A 16,322-nucleotide genomic window follows, 5' to 3' on the forward strand; every position below is an offset into this window, starting at 1 on the left:
GTTTTTAATGTTTAAAGTGAGTGCTTACTGGTATTTTTATTTAAACACTTTGATAAAATTGCTAGAGCAGCCTGAATCATTACTTATCTAGAGGTTTCTACAAGTACTCTGGCAATGAGGCTTTGTGTAAAGGCACATCCTGAAAATTTCAGGGTAGAGGTCAGGTAAGTTAAGAGATGACAATCTAAATTTAGTACAAGTTTTGGCTTTCAGGGCTTTCATTTCATCTTTCCTTAAAAAAAGCAAAATATTATTTTCTCATACTTTTGTCTAACCAAAGAGAGCAAAGAGCCTCCATGTGAGCAGCAGGGGTAAGGCAAACCCACCTGAATTCCTGGTGGAGGTTTCTAGCTGTTTAATCAGGTTCACCCCAGAACCTTTCGCCTAGAACTTCTGCTCTGCCCCATTTCCTACTTTCAAAGACCTGTCTGAACTTTGCATCTTTGGGACCTCTATTGCTCAATGGACTTGGTTTGAATCAGCTGACAGTTTAAAAGTGGAGTAGAAAAGGAGAAAAGAGACACAGATCCCATATATAGAAGCAACAGAATCTGTTGCTGTTTCTTGGGGTACCAAGCTAAAACTTTAGAGGGTGGCAGGAATGACACAATTCTTTCAAGCAGCAGCAGATCTTCTTGCTCTCAACACCTAATACAACACCTTGCCAGCAGAAATTCATCCTGATGTTTTGGCTTAGCATGCTGGAAACACCAGTTATATCCAAGTGATACGTGATTTCAGCTAATACTTCCATTTCATTGCACAAGATCTCCTTTCAGCCCTAACAAAACAGATCATTTTTGACCAACCTTATCAACAAATACATTTTCAAACAAATAACTGAAGTTAAAAAACTTTATAGCTGTTGCTATTCACTCTTACACTTCCATCAGTTATTTGCATAGTCATTCCCACTCTGATTTAATAGTTCCTTTCATGACTGTCTAAGTCTACATTGAAAATGAGAACAGTAAATCAAACTAAGCACTTGGCAGGCATGTACTGGTGAGATCACAGCAAGATCCTGGAATAGCACAGGCACTCTCATATGGAAAAGGCTTGTGGAGTTCCCATGCAGTTCAAGTAACCATCATCTGACTCAATGAGCAATACTGAGATGGACACAGCCCTCTGTGGAAATTAGCTGTTAACTGGGTGAACACCCAGGGAGGTGGCAGAACTGGCATCAAAAGCTTCACAACTGATGTGTCACATTATGTGATCTAGCCATATTACTGCATTAAAAAAAACAGTACAGATCAGAGCTTTTTAATCTAATCACATGAAGTTCAGAGGTAAAATGTTAGAAGCAAGAATACCCCATTAAAAGGTAAGCCTGAATACACACAAAGAGTTTCATTTCTCTGACTTTCAGTTTCTCTGGCTAAATAAAATACAACATTTCATGAGGTAGAAAAAATAAGGTATTGTTTAGAAAAGGTGTACTTGGCCTGAGGAGAATCACAAAAGAATTACTTAAAATGTGTTTGTGATTCATCATGGTTCGGTAACTTCTCATGAATGCTAATGTGTTTCAGAGAGATAGAAAGGCTTGTGCAGGTGTGACAGAAACAATTAGTCAGTTATTAGTAAGTGCTGGCTTCACTGGCAGCCACGCTGCTGGAGCTTCACGTTACCTGTAGGCCTGCCAGTAACTCTCCACATGCTGCTGATATTTAAAACTGCCAAACAAGCAGGACAAGTTATTATCTGCAAACATTCATTTCTCTCCCCTCATTTTGTCTGCCTCTATGATAAAATTTGCAGTTAAAATAAAATGCTGCATGCTTAAGACAGTGTGGCCCCTCTTCAGAAGTAAGCACAAGGAAAGAAGTTTATCCACAAGCCATACACTAATCTACACACTAACTCACTGTATTTCCTCTCCAAGATGTTCTAAAAAGGTGCTTATTTCAGAAGAAGTATACCTACATGAATCAACCTATACAGAGTAGAACAGACAGCTTTGTTTAAATTTAAACTTCACCTTGCTTTAGTGTAACTACTCCCTCCACCAGTAGCTTTACAGAAAGCAATAAAACTTTATTCTCTTTTAACACTCTGGAGATCCACTCATTTCCACAGGCCTTGCAACAACATTTAAAGAAAATTTGCAAATGTGTTGCCTATTACCCTGATATCTGGCATCCTTCCCTAAAGCAGAAGTCAGAACAGCATGGAGGACTGTATAACTTAATTTCCTTTCAGCTTTTAAGAAAATACACTAAGATCCCTTAATTACAAACGATGTTCAACACTTAAAAGGCGACCCTCCAACAGATACTTAGGAAAGAAACCCCAACATCTTCTGAGAGAAACAGTATAATCTAAGCAATCATGGTCCAACAGCAATCCAGAGATGTGTTTACAGCAGCAAAGAGCAGCCTGGATTTGACTCTGTGCCTCACTACACACTCGAGACACCCAACTGCTCCAGCATAATGTTCATCCTCACTACAAGCCAGACATCACAATTTTTGTAGCATAGTCAATCTCTGAAATGAATAGCAAATAATTCACTAGTGGCTGAATTTATTAGCTATACAAAATTCTCAGGGTCAAAGGGCAATGAAATGAGATGAAAACCATTAAGCCAGCAGACTTCAGGTTATTTTGATAAAGAACACAGCCATATGCCTGTGTCCTTTATCCAACCACAGTTCCAATTAAATTTGCAGGAACTCAGTCTTCATCTGGTTTAGTGGCTGATTTCTTAATATTTACAACCACTAAAATAATAAGCATAGATCCCACTGTGCTGTTATACTGCAGGTTTGCACACATGCATGTGTGTACATGGATATAAAAGGCAAATATTTTGATTAAAAGAATGCTTCCTGAATGCAGATTGCAATCTCTTGTTGTTTAAATAGCAAAAATCTTCATATGAAGGCTTTCCAAGCTGTTCAGAATGTAGCTGTGGTCAGAAGCATAGCTGCAGCTGCACAAGATGAGTGCTTTCCACCCGGCTGATCTGACCTGTGCATTTATTTTCTCCATCGCTATTCATACCTGTACTGCAAAAAAGAATATGACCCATATCTGTCTTGGTTTGTGCTGAATTAACAGGAGCAAAAGTTAAGTTCGTATTTAATTGTAATTTAATAAGAATCTTTCCTGTCTTCACACCCACCCACCCACCTCAAAGGACCCAGAATAATCTAGGATTGGCCTTAAAAGCTCAAGAGCTTCCTTACTCCCACTGCAGCCTTATGGTAGACAACCCGTAATGCTGTCTGCTGAGGACTCAAACAGGCTCTGCAACAGCAGACAGAAAGGATGGAGAGGGAAAAAAAAAAAAAAAAAAAAGAAAAAAAAAAAAAAAAAAAAAGGAATGAGAAAGCCCAGTGATCGTTCTAAAGCAGCAGCCAGTTTCAATGCCTCCTGACCTGCAGGACTCCAAGGTGCTTCACCATTCTCCCCAGAGGATGCAAAGGTTGTTTGCAAATTTGTCACAGTCCTGCCCTGCCACCAGCTAGTGATTCTGCATTCAGCTGGGCAATGTATTCTATAAAAATGAGCATGTGTTAGAGCTGTGGAGGACTGAGGAATATTTACCTAATGAATGTGCCATTGTGTTCCCCTCCTCTACCCTCCAGTCAGTTATAAGTTATACAATGCCTCAGCACATTCAGCCTCAGTTTCCATATGCCTGATAGCCTAAGCTTGTGTGACTTTGTGTGGGGGAACCCCCCAAAATCACATATCCCATAGATTTAAATTCCTAAACTGAAACACTGGAGATCACAAATTCCCTCTTTCAGTTTATCTCGCAAAAAAGACAAGACCTAAATAAACTCTACAAATACCTTCCTCTCCCCTTTCAGGGCCTGCTAATGCTTTTCCCTTCCACTCGTTTTATTTCTCTTTTCTCCTCCTCCATTCAACCTTATTCTACCATCATCAAAAGCTGCAAGGAACCTGAATGTTTTTTCTGCCATTTCTTTGCAATGCCAAGTTCTGCCTTTCACTGCCAGTCTTGGTATCCTCTACCCCCTCCAGTAGTCCTTCCACAACTATAATTCATTCTTTCAAGAGCTGCAATTTCTGTTGATAGTGCCAGAGGCCAGGAAGGCTCCTGGCAGTACAGTTCCAACAGAGTCTGACACTGTACAATCTTTTTTTTTTTTTTTTTTTTTTTTTTTTGGTAAGAGGAGATAAGGAAGTCCAAGACATGGTTTTTAAAATGAGAATAATAATAAAAAGAAATGCCTCTGGCATTGGCAGCTTTTAAATATAAACACATAAAATTTCCTTTCCAAAGGGGCAGGTAACGTACAATGCTTTTCACCAGTAATGAATACCTGATCCTCCTACCTACATAAAATGCTCTGCAGAATAGAAGTAAAACATTACATTGGTGATTCATATACCCACAGATGTAAATAACATTCTAGTATTTGTAGCCAGTTTCTGCAGAAGCAAATGGTGAGGCCAAATCCTGCAAATTTCTGCTGCTTCTTCCTAATACAGTCTTGCTCTTCTTCTAACAATTGAGCAAGGCAAGCCATTGACAACTGTAAAATGACACTATTTTTTGTCAGAAATACTTTAAAATAACTACTGTAGAAAGACACATTATTTGATGCCAATGTCTCAGCAACCCCGTCTTTTTGTCTGCAAGGGTAACAACAGGAAAGCTGCTGCTCCCAAGATAAAGTCGCTCTACTAACACAAAATGAGAGAAGCTCCTTCTCTTCCTAAATACTTACTCTGCTTTAATAGCATGCCAGTGGGAAAGAGGCAGATAACTTCTTCCCTTGAGGTATCCAGAGTGTTCTGCAAATAGCAAAAGCCTTTGCAATTATCACATGCATCACACTCAGCTTTCACTGATTTCCTGGGATCCTCAATGGGACCAGAAGTAGCTGAAGACCAGTTTTAGACCTTAGAAAGGAAAAAGTAACTCTGCATATTTTAAGTCTACATCGATTTCTTACACAATTCAAGGAAGGTGTCTTCCTTTCTTTGATCTACTTTTTTTTTATTCGAGACTTTAAGTTCTGAACTGTGACTGTGTGGACTAATTCTGTGTGCAAAGATGTTACACACGGCTCACAACTGAAGAGGCAACGTTTACAGCACTGTGGAACTGCAAGGACTCTTATTCTTCCACTTCTAAAGGCCAAACTCTAGAGGTGTAGCACTACTGTTCTGAGTAACTTTATTTAAGCAAGAGAAACTGAGTTATGCAAACTGTTCAGAATTATTTGGTTAACATTTTTAGTGGAAGCACTATTGCAAGTTATTGCCATCTTTCACTGTACAAGACCAAGATAACCCCTGCACAGCTTTCTTCATTAAGGTATCAAAAAGCTATAGATTAAGTTTTTCTTTTGAAATAAACAAAACAAAAAACCAAATCCAAACCAAACCCACACATAAAAAACCTAAACATTCAGAGGTTTTTTTTCAGTTTCAAGTGTAGATATCCCAACATGAAACCAGTATAAATACAAACCAGAATATTATGGAGAATGTCAAGGGTTAGTATTTTTTAACTAAATCATACTGCTACTTCATGGCTTTTATCTGTGGACAACCTTTATTACAGAACAACCTGCTCTAATTCAGAGAGGAAAGAGAGATAGTCCTTCACTCCTGAAGTCTAGATATCTCCAGAGAGTCTTTATGTGCATTCCTTTAACAGCTCATGTCAGTTGTCCAGTAATATTTTAAAACCACTTGTGTTCATTTCCATTGACAAAGTGCCTTCTAAAACATTCTTTTTCCTTTGACTTCATGTTCACTAGGCTTTGTGCCACCATCAGAATAAAAAATGAAAACAATAGCACGTTTCTCAAACTGAATTTAGCACTTTTTAAACACTTTTTTTTGCCTTTAACATATACTAAGAGTTTGAGAATTTCTACCTATAGTTGATATGTAGGTTTATTCAATACAAATCCTGGACAGTCAAACCTTAATGGAGCTGCCCTGAGCTTTTCCCAGTGTCTGGTGGGAATTCCACTGTATAATTCAATAGATAGAGCAGTTCAGTTCTGCCTGTATCTGAAAAAAAAAGATTGCAGATCTTTTCTGCCCTGTTTGGCTAAATCATCTCACCAAAGCATTACAATTACAGCAGGAACTTCATCATCTGGTGTATGCTGTCCATGCGGTCCCCAGGGAAGGCAATTGCCAGCTTTTATTCAGAAAATAGCTTGCAAATATATCTTTTTGTGTCTACTTTCGGCCTACTGTCTACCCTTGTATTTTTTAAATTAATCTTGAGAAGATGCTCAAAACAACCTCCAAGCTTCCTAACCACTTCAGGTTATCTTTATCAATACGGAACACAACCTTGCCTTGCTCCCACTTGTAACTTCTCCCATAGAACAAGCGAAGATCAAGTGAACGCTGATCAGTTACCTTTCTCTTTTGGTAAATACAGTAAATTAAGAGATCTTGCTGCAGCTCTCACAAGCTAGCATTTGACTGATTAACTCTTGTTTCCAGTGGCACTACTTTTGAAAAAACAATAGGTCCTGGAGTTTGGACTAGATGATCTTTAAAGATCCCTTTCAACCCAAACTGTTCTGTGACCTAGATTAAGTTTCAACAAAGATACTTTTCTCCCAAGGGTTCTCTAAGCCATGCCTCTTGCCCCATGCAGTGTGCATATGAAATGACAACACACATGGACTACCATACTGAAAACCCACAACTCTCTTTCCCCTTGGCTACTACTGATAATGCTGTTAATTATATGCATAGCTGTAATTATATACCCATAATTAACACCTGTCTATCTTGACACAGAGGAGGCTGCTGGAAACAGACTGGGATGAAGAAGCTAGAAGATGCAGACAACATTTTATGAGCCCTGTCAACTGGTTTTATGCACTTCTTACCAGAATCTGCACTGTGTGGCACACCTGAATTCCCCTCTCCATCCTTCCTGTTGGAACACTGCTAGTGTTGGAACATTGGAGGGCAGCCACCCTGAGGATGCACTTGCTCAGGACACCAGTTTTTACCTGATGCAAAGACCAAAACTACATTCTTCCAATGTCAAACCAGTGATTTACAATGCCTCTTCCATCATGTTAAAACTACATAGTTGCACAATATCTTTCCACTGAAGTTACAGATCTCATAAACAACCTGTAGCAGAAAACACTGGTCCTGCCCCGGTTCAGTCTAAATTCAAAAGGAAGACATCAGCAGTATGAAAACTGCACTGACTAAGGATTACCATTTCCAAATTAAATTAAAACTACTGGGTCTCCTAAATGACCCCAAACTGCTAGCCTGAGAGACTACCTCTCCGTTCAATCCACATCCACAGCTGGGGCTTCTTTGTTTCACAGGAGACAACTACCCACAGGACAGTTCTCTAAAGGGGGCCCTCAATCCTGAATTTCAATAGATCAAGAGGAAAAAGCCTCAAGACAGGAAAGCAAGGCTTAAGCCTTAGCCAAGCTTATGAAGACCAATGAACACAAGAACAATTAGTTGGAAACAAAGGACCTATGAGTTGACTAAAGTTTGATTTTCTAGTCTAGTTTGGTGGTTCTCTATGTACTGATTCAGAGGAGGGAAGTCCAACTGCTTTTTCCTTTATGCCATCATTCCTTTAATTAAAAAACATAGCCTATAGGCCAGTACAGTTGATTTTTTTCAATCTGTGTATATTAATTATACAGAATTAATTCAAAGTTAAAAGCTTCTCCATCTCTAAAGAAAAATTAATAATTTTACAAATTTTAAGCAATTTAGAGCATATAGGAAAAAATCTTAAAACTTATTGGTTTAATTTCAATCCACACACCATTGAATCATGGATGGTTTGATCCCTCTGGCCTATGAGCCAAGAGACCAATTTAAAATCCCAGTGTAAACAGCCCAAGATGATTTTATTTATATATTTGTTTCAAAATAGAACTCAAATTCCAACTTGGATTTAAAATTATGCAGATATTTTTTCCCCTTCTGCCTCAGCAGACATTTCTCCTTTATCATAATATGTCTTCTGATTCACTTACAGCTGCAGGGGATGCAGTCTTTGCAACCTCTACCTTCCAGAAAGTCATCCCAACACAGCATAACATGTCCAACTCTTGTTATCCTTACACTCTTCCAACAAGCTAAATTCCTAAGGTAGCTGAAAGAAAAAATGGGCTATTTTTAGCAGGTCAAGAAATAAAAGCCCAAACTACTGGGTATTTTGAAAGTTTATGAAAGATGCTGTATATGGTTACATCTTAAGGCTAATCCAAGAAATACAGACTGAAATCACCATTTCATACAGAGGGCAGAAGAGATGCCCAAGTTTCCATTTTGTCCAAATATGGCAGAGAAAAAAGCCAGGACAAAGAAAGGCTCAGAGCAACACAGGGTATGAGATGATTTTCCTTTCAAAATTGCTTTCCATGTTTGCATTTTTACAAAAGTTTCAATTTTAGCTCCAAAATATGAAAATCGGTCTTTTCAAAAAAGACCACATAAACTAACCCACTTCTGACATTAGTTGCAATTTTAAGAAAAGAAACAAAACCAAGAACAAACAACAGGGTATTTTTTTCAAGGTCAGAATGATTTTTCTTAATTCTCTTTTTTCTTAATGCCCTTTCCCTCATTTTCTGGAACTGGTACCAGCTGTCAAATCGTCATTTGCCATAAATATAGTTAGAATTGTTTTAAGTGATCCAAAATGAAAAAGAGCTTTTCAAATTTTTTTGTAGACTTTTTGGTTGACTGGCTCCTTTTTCTCCCCCTTTCTCCTTTTTTCTGAGTAGTTACAACCACCACACCAAATGTGTCTTTTGGTCTCCAATGGAACTTCTGACTTGCTCAGATTTTCTGCCTTTTTTTTTTTTTTTTCCCTCAGAAAAAGAAGATTAGGCACAACAGGAGAAGTTATGCATATCTATAGAAGAGATTTTAGACTTACATTAAGTACAGCTCAGAATCAGACCCCACATCTAGGCCTGAATTTTGTGAGTTTGGTGAGCAGAAGAGATTTCAGCGCATATGTGAAGACGGACAGTGGGAGGTGGGGTGAAAAGGTTGATAGGAGGAATGTACTTGAACCACAGGGGGTAGAGTTTCAACAGATGAGTCCACTGGTGCTTGAAGGGAGGAGAAAAAAAAAAAGAAAACTTGGGAGGGGGAGAGAAAAAAAAAAATAAAAAGGAAAAAAAGACAAACACCAATACTCTAACGTTTTAGCAGCCTAGCGACCAAAGGGTATACCAGATATCTTTTCCAGAATCCAAGGACAAGTACTCAGGCTTAGGAATTTTTTTTTTTTTTTTTTCACTTGGTTTGGCTCAGTGTTACTGAAAAAGTTTGTCCAAAAGTCCATGTGCTGAGCCAACATTTATTAGGTTTCAATTTCCAGCTGAAGCCACAACTGTTGCTATGAAAATTAATGCAGCAATTGTACCAGAAAGCAAAGCAATGGAAAAGACTGCACTGGTAGGTAACAAGTACATTCATTGGCACCAAGAGTAAAAATTGCATTATATCAACCTGTGTCATAGACATTTTTCTCCTCTTATTATGAGAGGAAAAAAAAAGTGCAAATCAAATTTATTGTTTGGCCAGAGGGTATTATATGAATTGTTATAAATTCCTCATCACCCAACCTCACTAGATTACTGCCTGTCCTAAAATATGAAACAGCAATTTAAAGAGTCACCCCTGCTATGTTCACATCAACAAGATTCAATGAAGAATACTGCAAACTGCCAGTCTAGCCAGACAGAAAGCCTGAACTGCTAACATGAGGTATCTTTGCCAAAACCCACGTATCTCTCAAACTTCTGCTGGACTATATGATAAATGTACATTGGTTGAAGAGAATGAAAAACAGGCTAGCAATAGTTTAACTTCAGCTGCAAATTCAAGCAGCAGAATGCATGCATGCTCTGAGAATATATGAATAGTTAGTTAAAACAAATCTGTGTCTATAGAAGAAAGTGTTAAAACAACCACATTTTGTAGGAGTTTATTGAAACACTGGTTTTGCTAAACTCATTCCATCACTCCAAAACATAGGAAAAATTGTTTCAACTACATTTAAAAAATAAAAATCACTCTCCTATCTCCCCAACAGTTAGGCACCTCCTATTACTACATAAAAGATCAAGTCAACATCAGAAGGAATAGAGATGGGTTTCAGGTCCACAAACAAATGCACAAAGTACTTGCATCACGTGTGTGGTCACAGGAAAGGAAAAAAACATGCTGAATTTCATGGAAGTTTCCAATAGACTACATCAGGAGACTTGACTCTTCCCATTTTTACTATGACGCTGAGAATGAGCTAGAAGTAAACCACCTCTGAAAAGCACCAGTCATCTAATCTCAGACAACACACAAAAATCTCAGCTGAAGGAGGTAGGTTGAAGTGCTGACAGTATTATTTGAGCCTGTTGTCAGACCCTGCATATCCCTCCTCTTGTATGACTTCAAAATGTTGGATGTATTTGATATGGGTTGTCAACTTTATACATTTTCATTAAGAAAAATACAGTCTACACAGAGCATTTTGTCCAGGTTTGTGCACACTCTCTGATTTCCACATAAGCTCTGGTAAATTAGATAATCTTCAAGCAAGCTTCCTCTCCTGTATTAAAGAATGGGAGTTTAATGCCATCACATCTTCAGAATCTGAAGCTCTCTTAGAAGCAGTGACCTGTCCTCCCTTTCAGTTGAAGCAAGCTCAACAAGAAAAAAAAAACCAGGTTATTATGTGTGCATCAATTTAGCTGATAAAGAAATTACTGTCCCTGATGACATGGATTTTCAGAGTTAGATTTATACTTCATATGCCAACCATAAATTAGGAATGTACAATAAACCCTTTGAGCTAGAAGATGATACACACTTCAGGCTACAGCTTTTCTTGGAAATCTTAAATAGAATTATTTATGTGAATAAAAATCTAAAGGTTCCCAGAAAAAAGAATTTAAGGACTGGGCAAAGACTTTGAAATCATGAGAGCTGGGATAGATAAATAGCAAAGAATAAGGTACCAAAGTAGAAGTGGCAAACACAGAGGAAGAAGATACAAGGAGAGTTTAACTCAAAGAAATAAAAATCAGAAGAAAAGCAGAAGCAAAAAAGAAAATGCACATAGTCAGGAGACAGATAAAGTTTGGTAATAAACCTGTTTGGGAATAATTTGTTTTCTCATTTTTCACCCTCTCACACCTCCCCCATCCCCAGACTCCTCACCAAAGATGATGTTTCACAAACATTTTAAATCAACTTAATTCCATCTGAAAGGGGAAGTCTTTCCCTTAAGCATTAACTCGTAGTTCCCACTCCCTCCCTTCTGCTGGTGCTAGCTTCTGTGGAGTTTTGCAGTGCTATTTTACTGTAAATGGAACACAGCAGAAACAGCAGTAAGAAGACTTACATCCTCAAAGTTGGTAAAAATAGGTCCTTTATCATATTTGCATAACATCTCCAGGTAGTATACTCAGCTTTCTAAAGAGTTCCATAGCCTACTCCCTAGAAACGCATGAAAGTGAGTTCATTTGTACATAAACAAAACCACTCTTCTATAAGGGATCCCTACCAGCAGTACCTACAAGTCTTCATCATGGTGCAATTTATTGCTGAACAAAAAAATGCCTTGTCCACTAACTTCTAGCAATTAACTTTCCTCTCCTAGCAGCCACTGACAACAAGCCTACTGCAGACAAATCAAATACTCCCACTGGAAACCTGCCATTAGAAAAAAAATAAATCAATGCACTTTCAAGGGTTTGCAAACAAGCACCACGTGAATCCCTGTTCACCTTGCTCTTGAGTGCAGGCATGTGCTTTACAAAGCCATCTGCTCAGCAGCTTGAGAAATCAGTACCTTACTTACTGATGGGCACCACACCTGTGGCACCAGCCACTAAGTGTCTGTCCAGAACTCAGAAGTTTTCCTCTGTCAGATTTGAAATGGAGAGAAGAGGAAGCATGGTAGCTATCCCCTGGAGCATAGATTTCTCATTAATATTCCTCTTCAATGTTAACAGTGATCAGAAAACATAGGAAGCTAGCAGGAAGGTTATGGCATTATCTTCAATCTCTCTTTTGTGTCTCACACTTGCAATGATGAAAGATCACACCACCAAACCGAATTCTTGCAAACAGCTTGATGCAAAAATGCTGAGCAAAAGACAGCTCTGCAAGTCTGTAGCATTTCTTCCATTAATGTCTCTAAAACCATATGCATGCAGTTTGTTTAAGTGTCACATATATAATATCACCTCTTAGATCAGTACTATCAAATGCTTGCCAACATTCTGACTTCTGCAAATTGCTTTTAGTTTCTCTTTCCTTTTCCAGTGTTATATTTGAAGAGAGAGAAGAAAAAAGAAAAGGAAAAAAAAAAGGTGACTGACTTGAGTAGAAGAAAAATTATTCTAATCCTTTAAACAGTTGCTCTGTTAAATTGACACAAGTTTAACAATGTGCACTTGGCACATTCCTCCTGCCACGAATACAAGAAACTTAAAAAAAAAAAAACCTCACCCAAAGCAGGGAAATCTTTTAAAGATACAGCACATACCTTGCTGAACAGCGGTCTGATAACTGTTACAAAGCCATCTGTAGATTCAAGTGCTCTAACAACAACAAAGACAATGTAACTGTAAAGACTTTTTCATTATTTGGAATCTTTTTAATAGAATGATGGCTGAATGGGGTGTCAAATCTGACCAACCCATTCTCACTCAAATTGCACATTCCAGACAGTGCAGAGACATAGCAGAGGAGAAAGTCTACTAGAGCCAGGTATAACAGTGCAGAGAAACAGACCAGAAGAGACAACAGTACTTTTGCTTGATTCAAGAGTACATGATGTTTTCTAGCTCCCAGGGTTCCCAAAATCCTATCGCCTTCTACAAATGTGGAGAGTTCTTTTAATACAAGGGCATGCTGAACATTCACAGCACAGCATGACAAAGAGAGCTTGTAAATTTTAAAGAGATTGTTTATTTCAAGGAAACTGACTATCAAATGACAGCAAAATCTCAGCTCGAGAGGAAAATTGTACTGGATGGCTTCATCTCAGTCCCCAAAAAAATCCATATTTGAGAATCACAGGATTAGCAACATTGTGGCTGGCAATATATCAAATCAAAACAAAACAAAAAACTGCCACCAACAAGAAAAGCTTGTTATTGGAACAGGAGAACACTGCATGTGAGTGTGCAGGTGCACTGGCAGAGATCTGGGGAAACCTTTTCCTAGTTACACTTAAATCTATAGGCATTAGCCACTCACTCCATCACATACTGAAGCCATCTAGAGTACCAAAAGAAGAAAGCAACAAGTCTTATGTGTGAACATGGGAGCTCTGCTCCCTGTGCATCAACATGGAAAACATGAGATCATATTCCAGCACCACTTTGTAGGCTGGACACTGTGAGAACGTGTGTCTGTGAGCCCAAACCTTAAAATCAAAGGGACTTCTACTAGGTAGAAAAAAACAAAGAGCGGAAGGAAGGGTGTAGCACCACGTTACTCTTGATCTGCAATTCACTACCTCACAGCATTGCTGTCAGGAAGTTCCATGCACACAGCAGTGTTTCAGCAACAGTTACACTTTTACATGCCATAATAAGCTTTTTTTGATGATGACCAGGGTAAAAGGGTATTAAAAAATAACTTTGTAGGAGAACACAACACGTTGCACCCAAACAGCAAGAATACAGAAGCACTTGCTTTTAAGAGCACCAATGGTTGGGTTATATAATGACAACTGCAGAACTGCAGATACATTTGCTTACCAAGACTGCTACAGAGTAGCAGGTAAGTTTTTCCTCTCCCCTCCGGAAAACCTGTCTGAGCGCCTAATAAGTTTTTTCCTGGCATATGGAGAGTATAAGGAAAAATATCAAAACGGTAAGTACAGAAATCAGATCTCTTTCCTCTACCCCTCCTCCCCCCTGCTGCCCCATCAGCAAATCGTTCATCAGAACAAGTCCTCAGACAATGATACTCAAAGCAAAGTCGCAAACCACAGATAAGACAGGTGTATTGTAGTGCACAGTGAGTTTCAAATAGATTACAAAGAGAGAGAAAATAAACTCAACTACCCCTATGCAACCCTTCCAGTATGAATAAATTGTGATTCAGGTTTGCCTCTAGACAAGTCAATTCTCACACTCAGATCCACAGACAGATGCACTGACAGTATCCTTTACTAATACCCATTTCACATCATGTTCCTGTTTTAACCATACCCATCTTTCTTTTCTCTGACTGGTGAGTTTTAAAAGCTGCTGCAGTACTTCTAACAGCTTTATGACGTGTGTTAATGGATATTTTGCTAACAGTAAACAAGAGGGACTTTTACCAGCAAGCTGTCACCGCTGCTGTTCCTCCTCCTTATCTAGTTACTGGTCATCAGATTAGATCCCTACCACCTACTTACACAGCTAAAAAAAGAAAAAGAAAAAAAAAAAAAAAAGTGGGAATTGGGGAAAGAAAACCTTCAAAGAAAGCAAACTTGCAGCTCAAACTGGAAGAACTTTATGCAAATTTCAATATATTTTCTTTCCTCTGTAATATTCTGCTTAAGCCACTCAATCAAGCAGGAATGACATGGAAAGAATGGGACTAATGCGAACAATGAATGATCCATAAATGTCTACAAGATTATATAACTGAAGATGAGATGGCATGCATGTGTGCGTGCATTTGGGGGAAAGGAGGAGAAACAGACAAGGAGAAAGAGGAGGAAACAACATCCCCAGTCACAGATACAGGACTCAGCCCAGTTCTTACTCAGTTTCCCTCTCTTCCCAAAAGACAAATACTTTAACCAAGGGCAATCAGGCAGCTGAGGGATAAAAGCAAAAGAAATCCCATTTGCTAATGAATACACTTTAAAACATCTCTTGCTGAAATTGCACCATAACTGCAGTATCATGAAACGCAGCTCATAGACAACCATGTTTATACTAAAGCAATTAACACACGGTACATTTCCTGCACCGTTATTATCATTGGCATTCTCTCCCTGTTTGTTACACATTTTGAGCCTTGGCAGGTTAAGAGATATTCTTTTAAAGTTAACAACAAAACGTTGATGATTTGAATGTACTCACTGTTATTTTTCAGGAACTCCTATATTTACTTTACACCATTCTCGGGGGAGAGCTGAACGGTTGTATTAGTTCTGCAAGGAAAAGATATTCAAAATAAACTTTGCAAAGGCTTTGAGCCAAAAAAACTTCATGAATGTAACTTTTTAGACCCAGTACCCACTTGCTTTACAAGGCTGCACACACTGTGGCTTTGCATAATCACCACCCACATTTCAGAACAATCATTTCATCTGAAAATCATCAGCAGTTTGATCACTTGTGTGAGCATAAACTTAGGAAAAGGAGCACACGCAGCCCCTCCCACCCCCTGAGAAGCTCTGGGATGCCGGCTGGAGCGGGAGGCATGCCCTGGGAGGCGGCGGCTGGGTACCGACACCGAGCTGGGAGCCGCCTGCCCGCGGGGATGCACTTGCTTCAAAGTTGAGCCTTCTCCTCCCGAGCGGCGCCCGCGGCGGTGCGGACACTTGCTGCGGCCGCGGTCTCCGCCCGGGCCTGACCCGGCGCATTAACCCGCCGGGCTCCGGCCGCGGCCGCTGCCCCTCACGCTGCTCCCGCCCCCGCCCCGGTCCCGCCGGCACTCACCCCCCGCGCCCGGCGATGCGCGGCTCCGTCCGCGCCCCTCGCCAGCGGCCCCCGGCCACCAGGAGCAGCGGGTGGCGGGCAGGGCTGCCCGGGGCACGGGAGGGGGCTGAGGCGGGGACGGAGCCGGAGGAAGCGGAGGAGGAGGAGGAGGCGAAGTCGCGGCGGGGAGAAGCGGGCGGCTGTGGCAGCGGGGGCCGGCGGAGAGGGCAGGGCGGCGGGAGGAGCCGCTGTGCGAGGCGGGTCGGGCCGGGCCGGGCCGCCCCCCCGCCGGCAGCGCCGTCCGAGGCCCCGGCGCGCTGACAAGCCCCGCGCTGCGCTTCCTCTTCCTCGCAGCGACCGCGGCCGCCCCCCGCCCCGCAATGCCGCCGTGGGGAGCGGCTGCGGCGCTGGCCCGGGCAGGTGCGGGGCTCTCCGACAGCCTAAAGCGTCCCGGTCCTCCTCCCCGGCTGCCCCGCACCGCCCGGGGCTGTCCTACCTCCGCCGTGGGCAGCGCCCCCGCCCCGGCGCACAGCGGGGCCGCTCCAGCCGCGGGACCGCGCTCTCTCCGCTCCGCTCCCGCCGCCGCCTCGCTGCCCTGCGCTGAGCTGCGCTGCCCCCGGCGCTATCCCATCCCGGGGCTCGCACAGGCACCCGCCGCTCTCACTTCCTCTTCCTTCCTCCTGCTGGCCGGGCCGC

At 40.9% G+C, this 16,322-nt stretch overlaps 1 protein-coding gene across 1 annotated transcript in view; it reads right to left on the reverse strand.

Moving 5' to 3' along the window:
* Positions 1-15,713, reverse strand: part of ELMO1 (engulfment and cell motility 1) — a 308,416-nt gene extending 292,703 nt beyond the window's left edge. Inside the window, exons 1-2 of the mRNA XM_083880270.1 lie at positions 15,648-15,713; positions 15,066-15,136 (exon numbers count right to left, since the gene is read on the reverse strand). The gene's annotated coding sequence lies outside the window, so the exon portion shown is untranslated. The remainder of the gene's footprint in view (positions 1-15,065; positions 15,137-15,647) is intronic.
* Between the last annotated feature and the right edge of the window lie 609 nt (positions 15,714-16,322).

Source organism: Zosterops lateralis, assembly GCF_965231275.1.
Source record: "Zosterops lateralis genome assembly, chromosome: 1".
Classification (NCBI taxonomy): Eukaryota; Metazoa; Chordata; class Aves; order Passeriformes; family Zosteropidae; genus Zosterops; species Zosterops lateralis.